At 37.9% G+C, this 24,835-nt stretch overlaps 1 protein-coding gene across 5 annotated transcripts in view; it reads left to right on the forward strand.

Moving 5' to 3' along the window:
• The window catches only part of FAF1 (Fas associated factor 1), a 487,297-nt gene that overhangs the window by 236,332 nt on the left and 226,130 nt on the right, over positions 1 to 24,835 (forward strand). The gene's annotated exons all lie outside the window — the stretch shown is intronic.

The following is a 24,835-nucleotide window of genomic DNA, read 5'->3' on the forward strand; positions in this document are numbered from 1 at the left end:
TGAGGTGGTATTGGCATTTAGCATTGTGTAAATTTCAGGTGTACATTATTATATTGCAGTTTCTGTATAGACTGCATTATGTTCACCACCAATAGTCTACTTTTTATCTGTCACCATACACATGTACCCTTATACCCCTCTCATCCTCCCTCCACCCCCTTTTCCTCTGATAACCACTAATCTCTTTTCCTTATCTGTGTGTTTGTTTATCTTCGACATATGAATGAAATCATTCTGTATTTGTCTTTCTCTATCTGACTTATTTCACTTAGCATAATGCCCTCACGGTCCATCCATGCTGTCGCAAATGGCATGATTTTGTCCTTTTTTATGGCTGGGTAGTATTCCATTTTGTGTGTGTGTGTGTGTGTGTGTGTGTGTGTGTGTACCACATTTTCTTTATCCATTCATCAGTTGATGAAGAATTCAATCCATTTACATTTTGAATGATTATTGATATATGAGGGCTTAATACTGCCGTTTTATCTCTTGTTTTCTAGTTGTTCTATATTTCCATTATTTCTTTTGTATTTCTGAGTGCCATTTCAGTTTGGTGGTTTTCTGTGATGGTTTTCTCTTTATGATTTGTGGCTCTGCTCTGATTTTTTGTTTATTGGTTACCATGCGGTTTGTATAAAAGATCTCATAGATGAGTTAGTCCATTTTCTGATAGCCTCTTATCTCCATTAGCCTAAGTAAGTTCCAACCCTTTCCTCTTCCCCTTCTGAGTTATTATTGTCACAAATTATTCTTTTTCTTGTTGTGAATTTGTGACTCAATTGAAGGATAGTTGTTTTTGATGCTTTCTTTCCCTTTATCCTTTGGTTTGTAATTGTTTCCTAACCTGTTGTGATAGAGAGCTGCAATTTTCTGATTTTGTCTATTTATCTCCTTCCTCAAAGCTTTGTAAACTTTTGCCCCTTTTTTTCAGGTAGGAGGGCTCCCTTCATCATTTCTTCGAAGGCAGGTCTTGTGGCAATGAACTCCCTCAGCTTTTGTTTGTTTGGGAAAGCTTTTATTTCTCCATCATATCTGAAGGATAATTTTGTTGGGAAGAGTATTCTTGGCTGACAGTTTTTGTCTTTCAGTATTTTGAATATATCATTCCACTCTCTCCTACTCTGTAAGATTTCTGCAGAGAAGTCTGCTAAAAGCCTGATAGGGGTTCCTTTGTAAGTTATTTTCTTCTCTCTTGCTGCCCTTAACATTTTTTCTTTGTTACTGAGTTTTGACAGTTCTCATATTATATGCCTTGGAGAAGGTCTTTTTGCATTGATATAATTAGAAATTCTGTTGGCTTCATGAACTTGCATGTCCAGTTCTTTCCCCTGGTTTGGGAAGTTCTCAGCTATTATTTCTTTGAATGAGCTCTCTGCTCCTTTCTCCCTCTGGGATACCTATAATCCTCATGTTACTTTTCCTAATTGAGTTGGATATTTGTCGAAGAATTTCTTTGTTTTTAAAAATCTTAGTTCTCTCTCCTACTCCACCTGGCTCATTTCTGGGTTTCTATCTTTGAGGTCACTAATTCTCTCCTCTATAAGGTCTACTGTATTTGTTATGCTTTCCACATTATTTTTTATCTCATTAATTGTGTTCTTCATATCCAGAATTTCTGTTTGGTTTTTTTTTTTGAGTTTCAATCTTTGGTGAAGTATTCCTTCTGTTGATTAATTTTATTCCTGACCTCATTGAAGTATCTTCCCAGGTTTCCTTGTAACTCATTGAGTTTCTTTATTTTGAATTATTTTGAATAGTTTCTGCTATTTTGAATTTTATGTCAGTCAGATTCTAATCTTCTGTGACTTCAAGTTTGGTTTCTGGAGAAGTGTCATTCTCCTTCTGTTCTGCTGTGTTACTGTACTTCTTCATAGGGTTAGATGAATCGATCCTCTGCCAGTGCATTTGTGGTACTAACCACCTTTCTTATTTGAGTATGTCTTTGGTTACTTTGGTTCTCAGCTACTTCTGGTTGTTTTTGAGAGCTTGCAGTTTCCACCCTCCACTACCTCTGCTAGAGGCGTGTCAGTGCCCTCCTTGTACTGCTTGTGCCTCTGAGACTGCTGGTGCTTTGCTGCTTTCCATGTTGCTCTTGTCTCAGGTGTTGCCACCAGGGTCACCAGGCTATGAGCACTTCTGCTGCTTCCAGGGTCTCCTGGGTCTTGTGTTCTCACACTTGCTCTCCATGGGCTCTCCACGGGCTCAGGTGCTACTGCCCTGTGCACCACCTGTGCTGCTGCTCCTAGGTTATCTGGGGGTGCTGGCAGCACCGCTGCCAGGGGCACTGGGTTCTCAGATGTTGCTGTTGCCGTCAGGGGCCCATGTTCTTGTATGCAGCCCTGCTGCTGGTAGAGCTGGTGTCAGGAGTGCTGCCACTAGAGGCTGGGTCTCAGATTCTGCTGTCGTTCCTGAAGCCTCAGGTCCCAGGTGCCACCTGTCACTGCTGGGGAAGCAGTAGGGCTTAAGCTGCTAGTGTTGTTGCCTCCCCTGCAGTCTCTGATCACTGGTGCCACCAGTGTGCTTTTTGAGACCTCAGGTCAGGGCACCCTGCTCCTGCTGGTGAAATCCACATTTTGGTTGCTGTCCTCGCTGCTGGAGAGACCCACACCACTGCTAGAGGAGGAGGGGGCTGGGTCAGAGGCACCGCTCTGTGTCCTGAAGCTTCAGGATGTGTGCGCCACCCGCCACCTCTGGGAGGGGCAGGAGCTGCAGTCTCTGGTTATTGGTACTAATGCGTGCACTGGTAAACTGCTCTGAGACCTCAGATCAGGGCACCCTGTCCCTGTCAGGGAAATTTACACCTTGGATGTAGTCTGCACTGCTGGACAGACCAGCATGACTGCTGGGGGAGAGGAAGAGAGTGGTCCCAGCTCCACTGTGTCTTGGAGTCTCAGGACATGTGTGCCATCCACCATCGCTCAGGGGAGGGCAGGGGCTGAGCCATGAGTGCCGTGTTTGCCCTTGCAGCCTGTGGTCACTGACGAGAGTCCTGGTGTGATGGATCTGTGTTTTGGATCCCTGCTGCCGGGGTAGAGGGAGGGGGCTGCTCCCCTAGTTCTACTGCCTCCCGGATGTCCAGTCCACGCTCCTTCAGCTGTATAGATGCATGGATTACTCAGGTGTTCTGGTGTGCCGTGCAGGGAGTCCTTTGTTGGTCACTGGATGTAGACTGGTTGTAAGTTAGAGGAGAGAAATAAAGGGGGAATGACTCACTCCACCCTGATGCTGACATCACACCTTATATACATCTCATTTTAGATCATGTTATCAAAGGTAGTCAGTAGCAAAAAGAAAATTCAGTTTGACTCTACCAAAGTAGAAATCACTGAATTGAAAAAAGTTAAATCTAATGTATTGGTATTTGATAGTCTGTTAGTAGTTTGTTTTAGGTTAAGAATTTAAAATTTCTTGGGTTGCTCTTTATCCGCTATGTTCAGATCACATATTAATGGAAAGTGGTATTTGCACACTATAACAAACAGCCAAACAGTACTTGTAGTCCTCATGTTTATAGTAATGTTGATATAAACAGATGAGATTATACTAAATTATATTAATCCAGATGAGATTAAGTTAAACAAAGAGTTATAGATATGGTTCTGTATCTAGTCAGGTAGACCATTATTTTGTAGGTTAGTTAACAGAGTGTAACCACTGTCATCCAATACGTGATCCACCTAATTACAAGCAGATCGGAAACATCATTGGTTATAATCTGTTGCTTGCTGGTAGCATGATTAAATGGATTTAGTAAAATATCTTCCTGGGCTAATGGAAATGTTCTTCATTGCCATGTGGCTGACCTTAGTTGATTGCCAGTTGCTCAGTCCCTAGGCAAGCAGGGACCTACAGTGCTTCTGAAATGCAATGTTTATTGGAGAATGAGTACTTCATATAGCACTAAAGTAGTCTTCCCTAGTTAGCTTTATGGATTTTTACCAAGTTATAATGATACTATTGTTACTGCACAGAATTAGGGTTCTCTACCTGATGTGTGTAAAAACCAATTATTACGGCATCAGCCTTTGAGAAAAGAAAACGCTTTATTGCGAGGTCAACAAGCAAGGAGACAGGAAGCAAAAACTCTCAAATCTGTCTTCACTATCCAGGGCTTGGGGCAAAATTCATGGGATAAAAGGGCAGGGCAGTCTGATATGTGGAGATGGATGATTGGCGGTGTGGAGAAGTGAGGTAATTGATGATCTGCGCAAGCGTAGTCAAGCTTCATGGCTCTTCATAGGATGTATGTTCACAAAATGGTGGCATTAGCATGATCTGAGGGTGGAGTTTTTTATCCCCTGACATCAAAACTTTCACCTATCAGGCATTTGTGCAGGCCCAGTGGATGGGTTGGTGGTCTTAACTGGCCTGAACCGGACAAGGGGTCAGCTCTCAGTTCCTGAAAAACAACTCTTAATTACTCTGTGGATAAGATGGAGTCATTTCAAATTGGTCTTAGTGGGCCCATGGTTACACTATTTCCTGTGTTGGAACAATAAGAAAGACAGAAAAATTCAAAGCCAAACAAAGACCTAAAGTACAGAGTATCTGGGTGGTGGGAGGAGAGGCATATGGAGGCTCTTGCTAATGACAAAATCATATTAATGCACTTTTTATTAAAATCTAACTAAAAAGCCAAGGTATATTTCTTTTGGTGTGCTAATCTATCTATCTATAAAAACTGAGATTATTTTTCTTTTTTTGTGATGTATATCTTAAATTCTGATTTCATGGGAGACAATTAAAAAAAAAACAAAAGCAAAATCCATGCAGAACCTTGAAAGCTAATAGTAATAATTATTTTTAACTTGTGATTTTCATTTTGTGTTTCACCAAATAAAAATTTTTTAACATCTTAACTGTATAGTGGAGTCCACAAAACAATTTCCTGTTGAGTTATATAGCACATCATATTATCGAATATGGTAGACAGATAAAATTGCTCTGAACTAAATTCCATAATGAATAAAATTGATTTGTTTCTGCAGAATTTTGTTATAATTGGTTGATTCATAGAAATCTTATTTGTAAATTGTAGCCTAATTTATAATCTAAAAAGGAGAAAATAAAAGGTAATTCTGATTCTTAGTGTTACACTTGAGAATTAGCAAATGAATAGCTCTGAAACTGGTAGAGGAAGTAGGAAAGTTTATGTACATATTACTCTCGTCCCTTTCTTCTCAGATTTGGGATTTTTTTTTTTTTTAATGGCATATCTTATTTAGGTGATTGGTTTGATGTTTAATTAATTTTATTTTTTACTTCTCTGAGATGAGTCAGTGGATGTTGGAAGATGGAGGGGCGTTGGATAATTAACTGCCTGTTAATTGCAGTGCAGAACTATGACGAGGTGCTGCTGCTGGCTTCCTCCATTTTAATTCCAGTGTAATGGCCAACATTAGGTTCTTTCTTTATAAAGTATCCATTTTCTTTAAACAGACTAGACAACAATGGTATTATAGTGTCACTCTTAAACAAAATTTATTATAACCAAATCAGGAAAGTAATATGATTATAATCTATCTCTCCAGACAAAAGACATCAAGGCATAATGAGAAAAATCCTGGATTTCAGTCCCAGATTGGCTAGGACCTTAGATTTTTCATTTATAAAATGGAGTACTGTTTTAGTTGCCAGGGTGGTTGTAAAATGTCAGTAAGCAGGAGTAGTATATTATATGCAAAAGCATAAATTACAAAGCACGATTATTAAAATGATTTATTTATGCTGATAAATACCAATAGTAATCTTTTTCATTTAACTCTTACTTGATTCTTATAACAACCCTGCAAGGACACAGGTTAATTTTGATACCTCTATTTTATGGATGAGGAAATCAAGGTGCTTAGAAGAGTTTTGTGGCTTGTTCAACAGTAAATACTTCTAACTCTGAAGTGTCCATATGACTCTCCATCTACTATAGCTTTTAGATTCTTGACGGAAATATGCAAAGCTTTATTGCAAAGATGACTTCTTTTTTGGAGACTGTTCTCTAGAATGAGATTTTTTATTTTCAATCTTGTGTAGGAGTGGAAAAATGTTCCCTTCTTCCCTTCTAACTTCTTTGGCTGGTCTAATAATTAAATCAACATAAGATAGATTAATAGGAGAAAAACAAATTTAATTTCGTACGTATGGGATACCCGTATGGTATAGGGGCCTGGGGTTTCCAAGGGGAGGAGGGTAATTCACAGGACAATAAGAAGAGCAGATGTTTGGTAATTAGATGTTTGCCCTGCCATACAGATAAAAAGTTGTCTCTGGTGATAGCTCTCTTTCTGGGCTGTGCCCTGTATCTGAATTATTTTAGGTAGTTAAATGAGAGGTAAAAGTTTTTTTTTAATTTGCTGGGCCTTGATTGCCTTCAGCTCAAAACAATCTGCATGCCAAGTGGCACATTTTTAGGCAGCCTATTCTGCTTTCCTTCACTTGTAATTTGTCATTATATGGTCTTTGAAGAGCATTTATATACATTGTTTCACTTATTGTAATTCTTCTCAAGAATATTTATGAAATTTCAATGTGTGAATTTACTTTTAGTTACAGTACATTATAGTACATAATCATTTAATAAAATGTAGATATAAAATAACATGCTCTTAAATTGTTTACTGACAAATCATTTTATTCTCAGGGTTTGGTGAGAACTCTAGGTATAGAGAACTATGTCTTAAACCATGTCCTATAAAAGTTTTTTTCTTAACTTGACTTTACTGCCACTAGGGGGTGCCTGGTAATTGAGTCTTATTTTGTATTTACAGCTTCTTTCTTAAAAAAAAAAAAAGGCTAAGTGCAGCACACTTATGATATGAGTGCCTATGGTTGAATTATATTTAGAATTATTTTAAAGCAAAATTATGTTCTTCAGAAAACAGAATTTCAAGCCTTCTGAGAATTTGAGTGAACTCTTACTCTTCATAATAGTTGAAAAGCATTTAAAAACCTTTTTTAATGGGTCAGATTTAATAAATCGCTAACTAATTGAAAGGTGAAGCAGTACCCCTATGGCACAACTTCAAATTATACTGTAAATCATAGTAAAATTAAAAAGGGAATAAAACCTGTTAATTATGCATGTTTCATATTATTGTAGGAAAGATTCAGTCCATCAAAGATTTGTTGATTTCCTACTAGATAAAAACAAGCTCTGCCCTCAAGGAGCTTATAACCTGTTCATTAAAGGTTATGATGGTTTTTTCTTAATTCACCTCTTTACAGAAATTTTCCTTCATTCTTAGTGTTCTGTGTGCTACTCAGGTTGATTCATCCAGTAAGCTCCTCTTCATCTGCTCTAAAGGTTGGTGTCCTGAGAGTTCTGTTCTCAGCAGTCCCTTCTCCCTGACATCTGCTCTCAGCCCTTCAATTTCCAAATATGTATAGATGACTCACAAATCTCTATTTATAAGCCCACATGTCCTAGTGCTAATGGAGCTTTTCCCTGTTGTGTGTTCCATATGTAATTCAAAGTTGTATGTCTAGAACTGAAACAATCCTGAGAAATCTGTACTACTGCCTATATTTTTTTGTCTCAAATGTATAATGGTGCAAAATACTGCAGTGTATTCCAAATAGGATGATAATTATTTAAAAACCCATTGAGTTTGGCATATATAAGTAACTGATGACTTTATTGAGATCGTTTTTGGTATAAAGATGAGAAAGAGAATCAGATTGTAGTAGATTTTGAGGGATAAGTGAGAAATGAGGAATTGGAATTACTGTTATTTTCAGAAAACTCAACTGTGAAGGAAAGAAGAAATTGAGGGAGGAGTAGGGTCAGGAAACTGGAGAATTATTAGAAGTATGAGGAGAAAGACACAGCAAATAGGAAAAATTTGAAAAAGTGAAACCAAAAAAGGGCTAGTGGCCAAAAAGGATGTGGGAGTGTCTTAGCTTGAGTTGCTATAACGTAATACCATAGACTGGGTAGCTTAAACCGCAGACATATATTTTTCACAGTTCTTGAGGCTGGAAAGTCCAAGATCAATGTTCTGGCAAGGTTTGCTTTCTGGTGAGAGCTCTCTTCCTGGCTTGCAGTGTCCTCACATGGCAGAGAGAAACAGAGCTCTGGTCTCTCTTTCTCTTCTTATAAAGACACCAATCCTGTTGGATTAGGACCCCACCCTTATGACCTCATTTAACCTTAATACGTCCTAAAGATTGTCTCCAAATACAGTCATATTGGGGGTTAGGGCTTCAACATAAGAATTCTAGGGGGGATACAGTTCAGTCCAAAGCAGGGAAGCAGGGTGGAGTCCAGGGATTGAGTGTTGAAATGAAGATAGCTAGCAGGTTTAGAGACAATAGGAAAGGTAGAAGAACAGAAAGTTGGAGCAAGTGGAGAACATTTCTGGGTTCTGGATTTCAGAGCTGTTATAGTTGATGACGAAGTGCAAATTATAGATAATACTGAAATAGAAGATAGGTAATAGTTACAAGAATAAGGATTTAAGGAAGTATGAAGTTAAAGTATGTGGTAAATATAGTGACACAATAATTATCATTTATGAAGACAGGCTTTTGGCTAAGCTCTTTATATTATTAAATCTTCACAGTAAATCATACATAGGTGTTATTACCCACAGTTTGCAGATGGGGAAACTGAGTTAGTAGAAGTGGTGAAGTGATGACAGAGAGAGAGTAGTTATTGGGAGTTTGTTTAGGTTCTTGTTTGAAGAACGCTAGAGATACTGATTAACTGTAGTCTGTGTTAGAAAACATAAACCTAGGTATAAATGTTATAACTAAAGAGGATAAACACTAAAGAAAAATAACCTGTATACTTCTAGAAGAAAAAAGAGAATGAGAAAACTTAGTCAGTACTTCAGCAAACAGTGATATGAAAAAGAAGCACAGGAAAACAAGGAGAGTAGAAAACAGAAAATATGGTAGCAAGAAAAAAAATCAAATGTATCAAAATCTCAATAAAGAAAGTATTAAACTCTCCTATTAAAGACAGAAGCTCTCAAATAGGGTTTTAAAAATAGTCAGCTCTATGTTGTTTACCAGAGAAACATCTTTTAAAGAAATGACATAGAAAAAATGAAGCAACAGAAAATTATATTCTAGGTGCTCCAGCCAAATATTAAAAGAATGTAGTATAGCAATATTAATATTACATAAAATTGAATTTAAGGCAAATAGCATTGAGGGACAATTTACCAAGAAGACAGGACAATTGTTAACTTGTGTGCACAAATCAGCAAAAATGGACAGAATTACAAGGAGAAATAGATCAACCACAAGCATACATAAACATATTTCAGAAACTAATGAATTAAGCAATAAATATTTGTGGGCTATAGAAGATTTGAATAACTGAATTAAGCATACATGGAATACTTATGAACATTGACTATGTACTAGAACCCAAAGCCAGTATCAAAGAATCCCTAGTATACTGACCCCATTATCTGACCATTATGCAGTAAAATTAGAAGTAAAGTAATAATAAAAAGATTTCTCTGAGATACTCCATACATTTGGATGCTACAAATAAATTTACATCAAAACAATTTGATATGGGTAAAAATAAAATCATAATAGCAACCACTAGATATTTAGAAGTGAACATAAATGAGAGTGCTGTCTACTAAAACTTTGACTACAGCAAAACTGCTATTTACAGGAAAGTTTTAAGTCCATTAATTAGAAGATAAGAGGGGCCGGCTCCGTGGCTTGGTGGTTAAGTGCGTGCACTCCGCTGCTGGCGGCCCGGGTTCGGATCCCGGGAGCGCACCGACGCACCGCTTCTCCGGCCATGCTGAGGCCGCGTCCCACATACAGCAGCTGGAGGGATGTGCAGCTATGACATACAACAATCTACTGGGGCTTTGGGGGGAAAATAAATAAATAAATAAAATCTTTAAAAAAAAAAACAAGAAGATAAGAAAGAAAACAATTGAATTGTATATTTAACATAAGAAAATAGAGAAATAACAACAGAATAAGTCTGAAGAAAAGAGAAAGAAAGATTAATAAGCAGAAATTGGTAGAGGTAATCAAGAGTAATAACTGCTTGAAAAGTCACGCTAATAAAAAGTGAGAGTAAGCACCAATAAAAATATTAGGTATGAAAAAGGGGACTTTACAGATTCAGAAGAGATTTTTAAATTAATAAAATTATTAAATTAATACTAAATAAATTAATAAGTTGTTTTAAAATAAATATGCATACATAATAATAAAATATGCATATCTTTATACCAATAAAATCTGAAATTTAGATGAAATGGAGAATTTTACAAAAAAATATAAAGTACTAGGCCAGCCCCCATGGCCTAGTGGTTAAGTTAGCGCGCTCCACTTTGACGGACTGGGTTTGGTTCCCAGGCGCGGACCTACACCACTTGGTGGCCATGCCGTGTTGGTGGCTCACATACAAAATAGAGGAAGATTGGCAACAAGATGTTTGCTCAGGGTAAATCTTCCTCAGGAAAAAAAAATGAAATAAAATAAAGTACTAAGATGAGTACAAGAAGAAACAGATAATCTGAAAAAAAATGATAACCATTCAAGAAACTGAATTAGTAGTCAAAAATTTCACATGCCACTCCCTCCCCCTCCTCCACCCCAGAGGATTTCCATAAAGAAATCTTACCAAATCCTGATGGAACAGATTATCCCAATTATATACAAATTCTTTTCAGAGGGATTGCTACATATCTTATTTTATAATGCTCATATAATCTTGATACCAAAACCATAAAAAGATAATACAAGAAAAAATTATGGGTATATCCCACTTATAACCATAAATAATAAAAAATGAGCAGGTAAACTTTTTTTTGCCCTCTCTCAGCCTCACCATTTAATTACCTCTTCTTTTCCCTGTCCTGTTCCACTACCTTCAAACTGCACCTTGCCCCACGTACAAATGGTCTCACTAAGATGTAAATGAACCAGTAGCCCTCTTTTATAAAACATAACTTGGGGCTGGGCCCCGTGGGCTAGTGGTTAAGTTCAGCACACTCCACTTTGGCGGCCCAGGTTCACAAGTTCAGATCCTGGGTGCAGACGTACACCACTCCAGCCATGCTGTGGCGACGACCCACATACGAAATAGAGGAAGATTAGCACAGATGTTAGCTCATGGTGAATCTTCCTCAGCAATAAATAAATACATACATACATACACACATACACACATTAAAAAAACCCATGCTCTCCCCTGCTCAAACCCCTTCCCTAGCTTTCCATCACGCTTAGAATAAAATCCAAGTTCCTTGCTATGGCTATAAAGAACTTATATAATCTTGTCCCTGATTCTCTCTGACTTCGTCTTTTATCACTCTCCCTCTGGCTCATAGCTTGCCAGCCACACTGGCCTCCTTGCTCTTCTTTAAACATTCTAAGTGTGCCTCCACTTCAGGGCATTTGCACTTTGCTATTCCTCTGCCTGGAATGACCTTCCACCAGTTATCAACTTGGCTCCTTCCTTCACTTTATTCAGCCTCTACTCAATGTCACATTCTCAGAGAAGCCTTTCTTGATCCCCATGTCTAAAACAGGCCTCTGTCATACTTTCTCCCTTTGTCTTGCTTTATCATGACAATGCAGTATATTAGTAAAGTTATTAATATAGTCGTATTTGTTGTCCGTCTTGCTCGTCACAATTTAAAGCTACAAGAAATCAGGGACATTTTTTTGTTCACTGTTATATCTTCAACAGCTAAAAGAGTGCCCGAAACATAGTAGGTACTTAGAAATATTTGTGGAATAAATATTGTAAAGTGACACATTCCTAAGGCTATTTGCCTCTTAAGAGAGACTAAAGCTCAAGAGTAAAGTTCTAATGGTGGGATATCAAGCATCATGCAGAACAGAGATTAGATATTATATAGAAGATCTTTGCAAGTATCCCATAAATGTAAAGAGCTAGACAATCTCCACTCTTTGACATGAGCTTAGCCTTTATTTTTGTCCAGTGTTCCTTATGGTCTTTCCCATCATAGTATGGAGTAATGGAAGGAGCTCTGGCTTTATAGTCAGACTCTTCAGTCCTCTATCTGTCCTACACTGGTTTTGTGGTCTCAGGCAACGTCTCTCCTCTATGAGTCCTAGTTTTCCTAGTGTTATTTCATGTATGGCTGTCCTTTCTCCAACCAGATCCTGAGCTGAAAAGAGCGAGAGCATTCTTACTGAGCATCTCCCTCAGGTCGTGAAGGTGTCTTCTACATAAGAGGCCTTTAATAAACAAACAATTGTTGAATGAATATGAAAAGTTTTATTACTAATTGAGGAATGCCACTTTTGGCCCATGCATCTGTAGTCTCTCCATTGGCTGTTTTGCTAATTGTCAAACTTATAATAAAGTGTTTTTCAGATAAATAGAGAGTTTATTTATCATGTTATTCATGCAGGATATCAATTATTCACTCGTTTACTAGATATAGATTGAGTACCATCTTACTCAATGTGCTAAGTCCTTGTTCTAGGTGCTAGGGATGCAGTGAGGAACAAGACAACAACGTGCCTGCTTTCATGGAGTTTACAATGTAATATGTATAGAGGTAGGGGTAGGGTGGGGGACCAGGCAACAAACTATAAACAAGATAAACAAGAAAAAATAGCAGATGATAATTAGTGCTTTGAAGAAAACTAAAATAGAGTGACATGATAAGTAATTGGGTGACTACGGTAGGTTGTAAGGTCAGGAAAGGCCTCTCTGAAGACGTACCATTTAAGCTGAGACCCGAATGATGGAGGAGCCATTCAAGTGAAGGCCAGAATGAAGAGTATTCCAGGCAAGGGAACTAGCTAGTGCTGAAGCCCTCATGCCATGTATAAATATAGTTGGAGAAGGTTTAATATTTTTGGATTTGGAATTACTAATGATCATCTTGCTAGAAAAGGTAGTAAAAGACAGTCTTGAACTTGCTTTGGTTTCATTTTAATAAGTGATGTAAATGTCCAGCTTCATTTTAATTATGTAGATTTTCTTCATTTTTACGGCAAGGTGACACAAAATAAGGTATCTCTTGTGTGTAGTTGTCCCTTTTACAAGTAGTAATTGAGTCTTGCTGTTGAGTTTTGACCTTACTATACTGGAAGGATGATTGCAGTTAATATTTCAGTGACTTCTTTGAGGGTATTGTTGAGCTCTGGTCATGCAGTGAAGCATATGGTCCTCTTCTGTGGCCTCTGAGTTGTGAAGTTGCTTTTGACTGTGGCTTTGAATTAGTTGCTATTTGTGCAAGCAGAAGTAAATTCAGGGTGCTAATTGGGACTCCTGTGATAGTTGAATAAACCACTGGCGTTAAAATATATGGCCTTTTTTTTGTCTTTAGAAAACTATTGGTAGGAAAGCAGATGACAATAACCTTGAATTAAGCAAAAGGAGGGTGTTATATTTTTCAGTGGGTGCTGCGGAAGGATTCAAGGAGTAATGAGTCTAGATATCGGAGTTTTAGCCCCAGCTCTGCCACAGAATCACTGTATGACTTTGGACAGGTCACTCCTCTGCTCTGGGCCTCAGATGCTACCAGAAAATAAAGAGGGTTTTCTACATTCTTAGACATCCATGATGCCATTCATTCTTCCTTTCCTCTAGGGTTCTCATCAGTGGATTATACACACAAAAATCATTATCCAAATTGGAAAACAAAACTGCTTTAATAGCCAGACAGGCACCCAACGGAACATGTGGCTTAGACTTGAGTCCTAAGTGGGGTCTTTTACCTCTCACTTCAGATCTAAATCTTAGGATCCACATGCTCAGGTGGCCTGTAGAAGGAGTTATGACTGGGTCTTCAGAGCCTGATGGACTGATGCAATAGGCCTGCCCCACCAACCTAGTCACAGTAGGAAAGAGAGCCTAGAGAGCTCATGGCAAGCCTTGTCCAGCGTGTATCTATCACACAACGTAAGAAGTGGAAGAGAATTTAGCGCACTAGGGCATAGGAAGTAACAGAGGAAGCTACTGGTCTCATCCCTGCCTTCTCTGAAATCTAACCTAGTTAGATTACTAGGTGTACTATGTTTATATGAGTATCAATACACATACCACCCAGAGGGTGGCACCTCTTAGCTAGGACCCAGGCTAGGAGCACAGGTGAACACCTATTACCACAGCTGATGGATGGTTACAAGAAGCAGAGAGAGAGGAGGAATACTTCAGTCTTTCCCTTATTATACCATGCTTAATGGATCTAGTGAAGTGCATATCAAACATAGGCTTAGAAGAGACTTCAAGGATCATGAGAATGTTTTGTTTGCTTTTCTTCAAGCTTCTGCAGGGGTCTCATAGGGAGAATACTATTTCTGCCCATGCTGCTTCTCCCCAGAAAGGAAGAGTTTTAATGAGAACACTTTACAGCATTTTTTCCCCATTCTAGTCCTGCTTTTCCCAGAGGAAGAGAAGAGATTATTACATTTATTCACAAGGTCATATTGTGATGTGAAAAAGGTCAGAGTCAATATGGTCCTCAACGTAAAATCTCATTTCAACCTAGTTCATGTGTAACGTAAACCAGGAGCAGTGCCTGCTGTCCCATAGTAGGTGCTCAATAAATCATTTAAGGGGATGGGCAACATGATGCAGCTCCTTCAGGAAGAGATAAACAACTTCCAATGGAGGACTCCTTTGGCTAAGTATTTTTAATTTCAAACTAGAAAAAAAAACACAATAGGTTTTAACTTCTGAATAATTTGCTGATGTGTCGTTCAAAATGGTTTTTCTATGAGTGTGTCTTCATGGTGGCTTTTTATTGATCAGTATTTGTGAGGTTTTAGCAGTGTGGCAGAGAGTCCTTAAATGGCCTATAAATGACAGTTTTCTGAAAACTTACAAGTAAATGTTCTGATTGGATCAATTAATTTTTTTCTTCCAAAGTGCTTTCAAAACAACTTTTTTTTTGTTTTCATAAAGGATATTCATCTGTGAAAATGCTTTGCCAGTATTGTAATCAGTACAGTATTTAATAACAAATTGATATATCATTCTTAAAGTACCTCATCATTTCTCAAGAATAAATTCATAGGGGCCGGCCTGGTGGTGCAAGCTGTTAAGTGCTCGAGCTCCGCTGCGGCGGCCCGGGGTTCAGATCCCGGGCACACACCGGTGCACCGCTTGTCAAGCCATGCTGTGGCGGCATCCCATATAAAGTGGAGGAAGATGGGCACAGATATTAGCCGAGGGCCAGTCTTCCTCGGCAAAAAAAGGAGGATTGGCAGATGTTAGCTCAGGGCTGATCTTCCTCACACACACAAAAAAAGAAGAATAAATTGATATAATCAATGTTTCAAGTACAGTACTGTGATTACTGTTCAACTTGAATTTAATTCTAGTGAGCATTAATATTAGATTTTGCAAAAGTGAAATTAGGAAGTATTGGGTTGGTAAATGTTTCTTAATAAGGGGCTACTGAAAAGTAGCTCATTTTAAGAAGAAAACATTTCCCTAAAGTTATGCATTCTGGGTGAAAGAAGAAACTTGTCCCCAATTAAAGCATTGTGGAGATCACAACACATCTAATTGGATTGATGTACCAAACCCATTTATATAGTTTACTGCCTATTGATAGGTCAGTGACTACTGAGATTAGCTTGTTAACATCACACTTTGAAAAAGAACTGCAGGTATTGTCTATGGTTGATTTAATGGACAGTCAGAAACTTGGTCAGTAATTCAGGAAACAAAAATCAATGTAAAGGTAATTTTTTTTGTTTTCTTCATATTTTGTCTAGAAGGATAGAATTATGTTTTGACAGTTTTGTTATGAACTACTTGATGGATCACAATATATCACTATCACCATTAATTACCACATTTTGATTAATCTAACATACTTTGGTTAATACATTTTGCTGAATCCAATATATCACTATATTGATAAACAGTAATTATAGACACAAGGACACTTGAACTTTAAAATCATCATGAAAAATGTTATTAAGAATTATGTGAAACCAAACGTTTGTTTATTTAGACATATTTAATTGCCAGCAAAGAAAGCAATTAAAAGTAGCTGCAGAGTAAGAGGCCAACCTTTGTTAAATGTGGTTTTAAGATTGTTACAGAACTTGTGGTGATGATAACATGGTGTCTTGGAGGATGTTAACAACTGTAGCAGAGTGTTAATTAAGAATGATGTAATCTACAGCTCAGAATTATTAGTATCACATGTTAGTTTAGCTGGACAGGAGCAAAATCTAGTTTCAGTTATGATGAGGGCTCAAGTTGTATTTATAGTGGAAAGATTAACATTTTATTTTTATGCTATTCCTGAGACAATTTAAAAATCCTGAATGAAATACAGTCAAATGTAAACATCAAGTCCCTAGCTCATTTACATATGTGCCAGATTTTCAAACTGATTGCTATTTGATCCTAATCTGTCATTGCTGGCTGCATTAGCTACAACAAACACTACATTTACATATTGATTTCTTATTTTGTTTTAGTGTAAATAATCCATAATTATAGTAAATTTGGTCTTTTGTTGACAAGAGCTCATATGACTCTGTAAGTTTGGAATGGAAATTTAAATTGCTGTGTGTCATGCCTTTTAATTTAAAATCTTGGTGTATCTGAAAGGATAAAAAGATCATTGTAGATCATAAAATATTCCCAAAGAGAGAAAATTTTGTAGGGCCTTTTGGAAAGATATAAATTGTAAAGTATTAATATTCGATAGCATATTCCAAGATTGTTTACATTTTTATAATAAAAAGTCACAGTAATTTGAAACTACTGTTTTTGCTTTAATATTGTCATATTTAAAAAATAAAATCTATTGGAAGTGAACCTTCTAAGCCTATTATTTTAAGTTGATATTATTCTTTAAAATATCCAGTACAAGAAAAGAAATAGCATATGCACACAGCAGGAATGAAACAGGAGATTTTCAATCCCTGTATTGGTGTTAATACTTTACTTGCTTAACCACATATACAGCATTGATTTGAGAAGTATAATTTCACTGACAACAACCCGTATGTGTCAGTGGACATATAGTATTATTAAGTAGCAATGGCAACAAATTCCTGGTTTCCATTTACATTGATTAAAAGCGTTTTGGTTTTTTTTTTTATTTGGCTAAGGAAGATTAGCCCGGAGCTAACATCTGTTGCCAATCTTCCTCATTTTTCTTTGCTTGAGAAAGATTAGCCCTGAGCTAACATCTGTGCCAGTCTTCCTCTACTTTATATGTGGGTGACAAGTGGTGTAGGTCTGCGCCCGGGATCTGAACCCGTGAACCTGGGCCCCCAAAGCTGAACGCACCGCACTTAAACACTACACCACAGGGCTGGCCCCAAGTGTGTTGTAACACTTTTTTTTTTTTTTTTTTTTTTGGTGAGGAAGATTAGCCCTGAGCTAATATCTGTTGCCTATCCTCCTCTTTTTTCTGAGGAAGATTGTCCCTGGGCTAATGTCCATGCCCATCTTCCTCTACTTTACACGCAGGAGGCCTGCCACAGCATGGCTTCACAAGCAGTGCGCAGGTCCGTGCCCGGGATGTGAACCCATGAACCCCAGGCTGCCAAAGCAGAGCGTGTGAACCCAACCACTACACCACTGGGCTGGCCCCTGTGTGTTGTATTTTTGAAGTTAAAAATATGGGGCCCATTTAATTGCAAAAAATGATAGCTATCAGATTGTTCAAATATTTTTTTTTATGGTGTACAATTTTTTATGGAGATAAAATTTCCATACAATAAATGCACAATTCTTAAGGGTCCCCCAGTTATATGAGTTTTGACAAAAGCATATTGTTTTCTACCGTGGATTTTAATGAGTGAGATTTTAATTTGGATGTGTATGTACAGGTGTTTAACAGATAGACAGCCATTTAGAAGCCTGTGCTGAACTGATGGCAGCTGTTTACTTGAGTGCTGAGAATACAGAAGTCCTAAAAGCCCTTATATTAGTCAACCAGGCTGCTATAACAAAATACCGTAGACTATGTGGCTTAAACAAAAGACATTTCTCACAGTTCTGGAGGCTGGGAAGTCCAAGATCAAGGTGCTGGCAGATTTGGTTCCTGGTGAGAGCCCTCTTTCTGGCTTGCGGATGGGTGCCTTCTCGCTGTGGCCTCACTTGGCATAGAGAGAAAGAGCGAGCTCTGGTCTTTCTTCCTCTTCTTATAAGGACACTAACCCCATTATGGGGGCTCTACCCTCATGACTTCATCTAAACTTAATCACCCTCCAAAGGCCCTACCTCTAAATACCATCACATTGGGGGTTAGGCTGTCAGCGTGTGATTTTTGAAGGGAGACACAAGCATTCAGGCCATAACAACCTTGAAGCCCAAGTCTGAATTTGTTCTTTTTCCTAGTCCAGTTGTTTAATCTTGATGGATTTATATTTTATAACAGTGAGTGCTTCCTCTAGAACTCACTGTTTTAATAGGAAGACTACGGCTTGGCCTGGCCAAATCTTCCCACTGAAGACTTTAAGAGGGAATTCTTGATTCAAGGATTGCTGGAAAGGAAGTCCTTAAATTACTGTTACTATTCTAGATGCAAGACACCCTGCCTACTGCTGTGCTACCCTAAGAAATGGGGTGCTGCTATTTGGCAGGAGGGAAGACATTCCTCTTCTTTTTTTTTTTTTTTAAAGATTTTATTTATTTTATTTTTCCCCCCAAAGCCCCAGTGGATAGTTGTGTGTCGTAGCTGCACATCCTTCTAGTTGCTGTATGTGGGACTCGGCCTCAGGATGAACGGAGAAGTGGTGCCTTGATGCGCACCCGGGATCCGAACCCGGGCCACCAGCATCGCAGCATGCACACTTAACCACCAAGCCACAGGGCCGGCCCCATTCCTCTTCTTAATCAGGAATTAATCACAGGTATATAGCTATATGATGATCAAATGATTGTTCCACTACCGTAATGCAGCCAGACCTTGAAAAATCACTGCATCATATGTATTAAAAGAGCCATGTGCTTTCTGCATAAGTGGATCACTAAAGTGCTCTCTCAAAGTGAAATAAACTCAGTCAAGACATTAAAGACTGTTACATTTATTTTCTTAACGTTGTTGCTTTTATCAATACTTGATGTGTAGAGGCTAATAATTTATGGCTTTTTATGTTCACATGTATAAAAATATGTGTAGTTTCAAATTTATTTATTGGGGACTGTGTGTTAAAATATGCTGTGCATTATTTTCCCCTTATAAAAAAAAACTGGAGGGGAATATAAAATGTATTAAACTAAGCCAGAGAATTAAAATGAAATTGATACTCATTAGAAGGCAGATATTTCATAGATGTTTCTGATGAATGTTCATAGTTAAATGGGAATGGGATCTCCTGAGGCAGAGGTGGACATTTTGCTGAGGAAAGAACACTGGAAACCCAAGACCTCTGGACAAAAAAGAAAGCAGAGAAGGGATGTCGCTCTGAAACTATTTCTAGAATTGTGTTGGTAGCTTAGATATTAATGCTTAGTTATAATACTGAAACTTTTAAGGGAGTGGATATCTATCTATCTAATCTGTCTTTTTATGGTTCCCTCTCATATCTTTCCTGCGCCGTCCCCCCCCCCCCCGCCATTTTAAAATTAAGAAACTGGCTAGGAGAATTATGAGATGCTCTATGTGAAAATGTCTAGCAATTTGCTTACTAATTGTTTAAAAATTTTAACATTCATTGCATTATATTGTATTATATTGTTTGCAAATAGTCACTAGCTCAAAGCTTGGAGACAGTGTATATGATTCTCATTACATTTTAAACATTAATTTCAGTCTGTGTTTGAGAGTAGAGCAATGGTAGGTTTTAATGGCCCTTGTCTGTTTGTAGAAACAAAACTATCTCCTTTTTGGTAAATGCAAATATTTGAACTGAAAGGAAAATCATAATGAAGAATAAAAAATTAAAAAACAGTGATGAGAGAATAGATGTCCTTTGAAAACCATTTCTTGCATTAGTTAAAATTCAAACTGCTTTTAAAAAGTTTCTACGTTTGCTTACACCTTTAGTTCTTCCTCTAATGGAAAAGAAAACATGCTATTAAAAGAAAAAGTTTCATATTATTTCTCAACTACCTACTTTGGTTGGGAGTCATCCTCAGAGTACTCTAAAGGTCGCGAGTTGGAGTAGCATGAATGACTTTACATTTTGAAGTTGAAAGAGAGACAGCTTGAAGGTGGATTAACCGTGGCTAACTATCCTAACCAACCATTAGAAGACACTGTTAGGGAGAAAATTGCTCCTAGATGCAGCAACTTGAGGACTCAATTCATTCTGCTAAGCAGCAGCTAGAATCAGTTTGTCTAGATAATATTTTAGCAATAAAGTCTTTGCAAGTTATGCAAATCACCACAGTAAATTCTTTACAGCCTTTGCCCCCGAACCCCTAAAAAACACCTCTCACAAAACAAAGAAACGAAATTTACTCAGTTCACATGCCAGATTCTGTGAAAAGCCTCTTTAGTTTAATTTAGGTATTCTTCCTCTGTATTTCCATACCACCTTAGGAAAAGTGGTATTAGAGTTCTTAGCAAATGGTACTATATGTGAATTGTAAGTTTGCTTGTGTGCCCATCCCTCAGAAAACTCAAAGCAGAAATATGATGGGTTCCCTTCTCCAGTACCTGGAGGACAAATCATAAGAGTTAGACCTGGGTCACTGCTCCTTATTTTGTCTGTGGCACAAAATTAAGCAAGTAATTTAACATCAGTTTCCTCATCTATAAAATGAAAATGATAATAATAACTTCATAAAGTTGACATGAAGCTCTTAATGCCTGATACTTAATGCCTGATACTTAAATGAGATAGTAGCACTCATTTAAGGCTAGCCATTATTATTAATGGCTAAGTGAATGAAGCAGTCTGGAGTCTGAGGTCACAGATAATACCCTCAGCTTACTCCTCCAAACAAACCATTCTCACGAGGTATAGGAATGTGGTGTATCAACCCCAAATAAGACCTGTGTGAAAAAGTACACCATGAGTCTGGATAACATTAGGCATAATATACAATTATGTTCAATGCGTCAAAAAAGATTTTAGTCTCTATGAACTCTCGCAGAGGAATGAAACTAAAACATGAAAAATAACTGCCACAAAAGCACCACAGATCGTTTTGTTAATGTTTCACTATCACGTTGCAAGATTTTAAAATATGAGTACCCCTCAAAAGTGTTCTATTTTCAGTAAGTTATAACAAGTCACTGTAAAACTTATACACAATAAAAATTCCCACTTGGCTTTCTAAAATTTAATATTCATAGTTCTATGAAGTAAGGATTATTATCCTTTCCCTGAAGAGGAAACTGAGAATTTACAGAGTAATTAAGTACCTAAAATAGTGCCTTGTATGTGGTAGACACCTGCTAAATACTGTTGAAAGAATGTATGATTGACTTTTCAAGGTCAAATAACTAGCAGGTAGTGGAGCAGGGATTCAAATCTGATGGCTCTATGACTCCTGAGCAGTTGAAAGCCATAAATATTTTTTCTTGCCAACTTACCCTCTCCCAGGACTATTGAGGAATTGTAGAACGAGACTAAATTGATCTTATTCTAAAGTAGTCTCACAGTCAGTGCTGCTCCTCGCAAACCTTTCTGCAAAGTTATTGCACAAGTCTGCCAGTCAAGATCAAGAAACGTATCTAAGGAATTGCAGCAAGGCAAGCACTAAAAGTATTAAATGTATGTAGGTTCGTATGTAAAGATAAAGGAGGATCTATATAATAATCAAGACTTCTGGAATTCTGAGCTCCTTAGCCTAGCATTTGAAGCCCCCATAATGTAGGTCCTTAATCTTCAAGTTTTTTCTTTCACAAACCCTTCTTCCCTTCCTCTTAACACTTCTTCCTCATTGCTTTCTGTACCTTTCCCTATATTCTTCCATTTCCATCTCTGCTCAAACTAGTCTCTGTCTGAAATCATCCTCCATATCTACTTGTCAAATTACTATCCATTCTTCTTCATAGTACTTCGAAGTACTCTTTTCTTTCTCCACGTTCCTCATATCTGTTTTAACCTCTCTGAATAGTCTGTCTTGAGGTCGGGGATTATGTCTTTTATTCCTGTATTATTACAAATAATAGGACTCAAATAATAATAGGAATCAAAGAATGAATGAATTGTAAACTCCTAACAGCCAGGAGTCTTATTCATCTTTGTATCTCCAAAGCAGCCTAGCCAATTGGGAGATAGGATGCTGACATGTAAAGAACATAGAATCAAATATAGTTTAGAAACTGGGTTCCATCTTTTTATAGCTGCATATCTTGGGCAATTACTTAACCTTTCTGAACCACAATTTTGTAAATAAAATGGCACTTCATAGGTAAGCTCAAAAAATGAGAATTAGTAGTTCTTTATATGCAGTTCAGAATATGCAGAGCTATTTCTTAAATATTTATAGGATTGAATTGAATCACCTGTTAGTATGATAGTTGCCAAGGGAGATACTGATGAATAATAAGATATTTACCCTCAAAATGCTTATAGTCTTGAATTCAGGACTTCTACACGTGAAACAAAGCAAACGGTACAAAACATGCTATACTTCAGTGTTAAAGAATATGATATAGGAATTCAGAGACGAGGAGAGCTATAATAAATACAAATGGTAGGCCATGAGGTGGTCTGAAAGCTGTGCAGTATTTGGGAGGGGGGAGATGAGAAGGAGAATGAGAACAACACGAACGGAGGTTGAAGTGAGTATGGTGTGATTTTTTTTTTTTTTTTTTTTTTTTGGTGAGGAAGATCAGCCCTGAGCTAACATCCATGCCAATCCTCCTCTTTTTGCTGAGGAAGATCGGCCCTGTGCTAACATCTATTGCCAGTCCTCCTCCTTTTTCTCCCCAAAGCCCCAGTAGATAGGTGTATGTCATAGTTGCACATCCTTCTAGTTGCTGTATGTGGAACGTGGCCTCAGCATGGCTGGAGAAGCGGTGCGTCGGTGCGCGCCCAGGATCCGAACCCGGGCCGCCAGTAGCGGAGCGCGTGCACTTAACCACTAAGCCACGGGGCCGGCCCCTGGTGTGATGTTTTTGACATGAGGGAAGTCAGCCAAGCTCTAGAGCAAAAGCAAAATTTTGGAGAATGGTTGTGAAATAGGTCTGCCTATGAAAGGCTTTGAAACTCCAAGTAGACTTTCCATTACATGGCGTCTTCTGACCCCAAATTCATTTAACATACGTATATTGAACCTTGACCCAGCCTGCTGTTTGAGCCTCACTACACTCCTCTCTCACACCCTTCGTTGTGGTCACACTGAACTTTTCACAGTTTCCTGAACATGGTCATTTTTCTGGCTTTTCTGCAGTTAATGTCTCGGCATCATTTGGCATAATTGCTCATGCCCTCCTGATTCAGACAGTTACTTCCTAGCTCCCTTATACTAGACTTTCTTGGTTTCTCTCTTTTCTTACTGACCACTTATCAATCTCCTTTACACCGACTTCTCCTCCTCTGCTTGATTTTGAATTATTGGAATGTTCCGGGGCTCCATCTTGGCCTCTTTCCTTTTCTCTAAGTAACCTGTTTCCCTAGGTGATTTCTTTTGGCTGCAAAGTCTAATACTATGTATATGCTGTCAGTTCTCCTGCTCTGGCCTCTCTTACTTGACCTTCAACTCTTATACACAACTGTACATGGAGGTCTAATAGGCATCTTAAACTTGATATATCCAGAACCTCACTCTCAATTTCCCCACCCAACCTGTTCTTATCCTAGTTTTCCTTGTTAAATGCAATTCCATCCTTCCATTTGCTCTGGCCAGAAACCTTGGGGTTACATTTTTCTCTCATACTCCGTTAGTAAATTGTCTGGCATCTGCCTCTAAAATACATCTGAACCTGACAACTCTTTTCTCTCTCTGCCTCTACCACCCTAGTCCAAGCTACCATGACTTCTTGCCTGGGCTAGCCTACTATCTGCTCTCCTTGCCTCTACTCTTTCCTCACTTTAGCCAGAGCAGCCAGAATGATATTGTATAAATGTAAATGTAAGTCAGATCTTAACCATTTCCCTGTGTAAAACCCTCCAATGGCTTTTCTTTGCAATTACTATAAATAGTAATTGCAAGTTCTTTACTATGGTCTACAAGGACCTACATGATCAGACTCCTACTATCTCTCTTATTATGCCAGCCTCAACTTAAATGTCACTTCCTCAGAGATGCCTTCCTCAACTATTCTGTTGAAAATAATTCCCTTCACCCCCCTGCCCCATTACCTTTTATATTATAGTCCTGTTTTATTTTCTTCACAGCACTTAGCATTCTCTAAAATTATTTATTTATTTAATTATTGTTTGTCTCCTTTACTAGAATGTAAGTTTCATGAAAGTAGGGACCATGTTTTTCTGCTTTACCACTCTATCCGTAGCAACTAGAACAGTGTCATGAACATAGGTAGGTGCTCAATAAATGTGTGTTAACTGAGTGAATGAACATGCTTTTTATTCCACTTATTATTTCCTTGTCTAAAAAGTGCTACCCATCTCTCTTCCCTAAACAAAACAAAAATTTCATCCCTTCCAAGTGATAAACTCTAAGGTCCTACTTACCCTTCGTATTTCAACTTATATTTTTCTTCTCTTCTGAGGCATTTCCCTAATTCTTTTCCTCTCTCACTGAGGCGGAATTAAGCGCTTCCTTCTAAGTTTTCATTGTATTTTTTGTTTTTCAGTTTCTCGGTTGTACCTATTGCATTATACTGTGGCTGCTTGTGTATCTGTTTACCTTTATGAGATCGTAAAGCTTTTTATGGACAGGAACTATGTATTATTTGCACTGGTTTCCTTAGCACTTGGAATAATGCAAGATTTTTATTTTCAGTGTTGATAGTGCTTCTTAATATTATCATAAACAAATAGAACCATGCTTTATGTTTCTTAATTTATGTGGCTCATTTCATTTACT

The sequence above is a fragment of the Ceratotherium simum genome, chromosome 22 (assembly GCF_057802395.1).
Source record: "Ceratotherium simum simum isolate JZ-2026a chromosome 22, ASM5780239v1, whole genome shotgun sequence".
In the NCBI taxonomy this organism is placed as follows: Eukaryota; Metazoa; Chordata; class Mammalia; order Perissodactyla; family Rhinocerotidae; genus Ceratotherium; species Ceratotherium simum.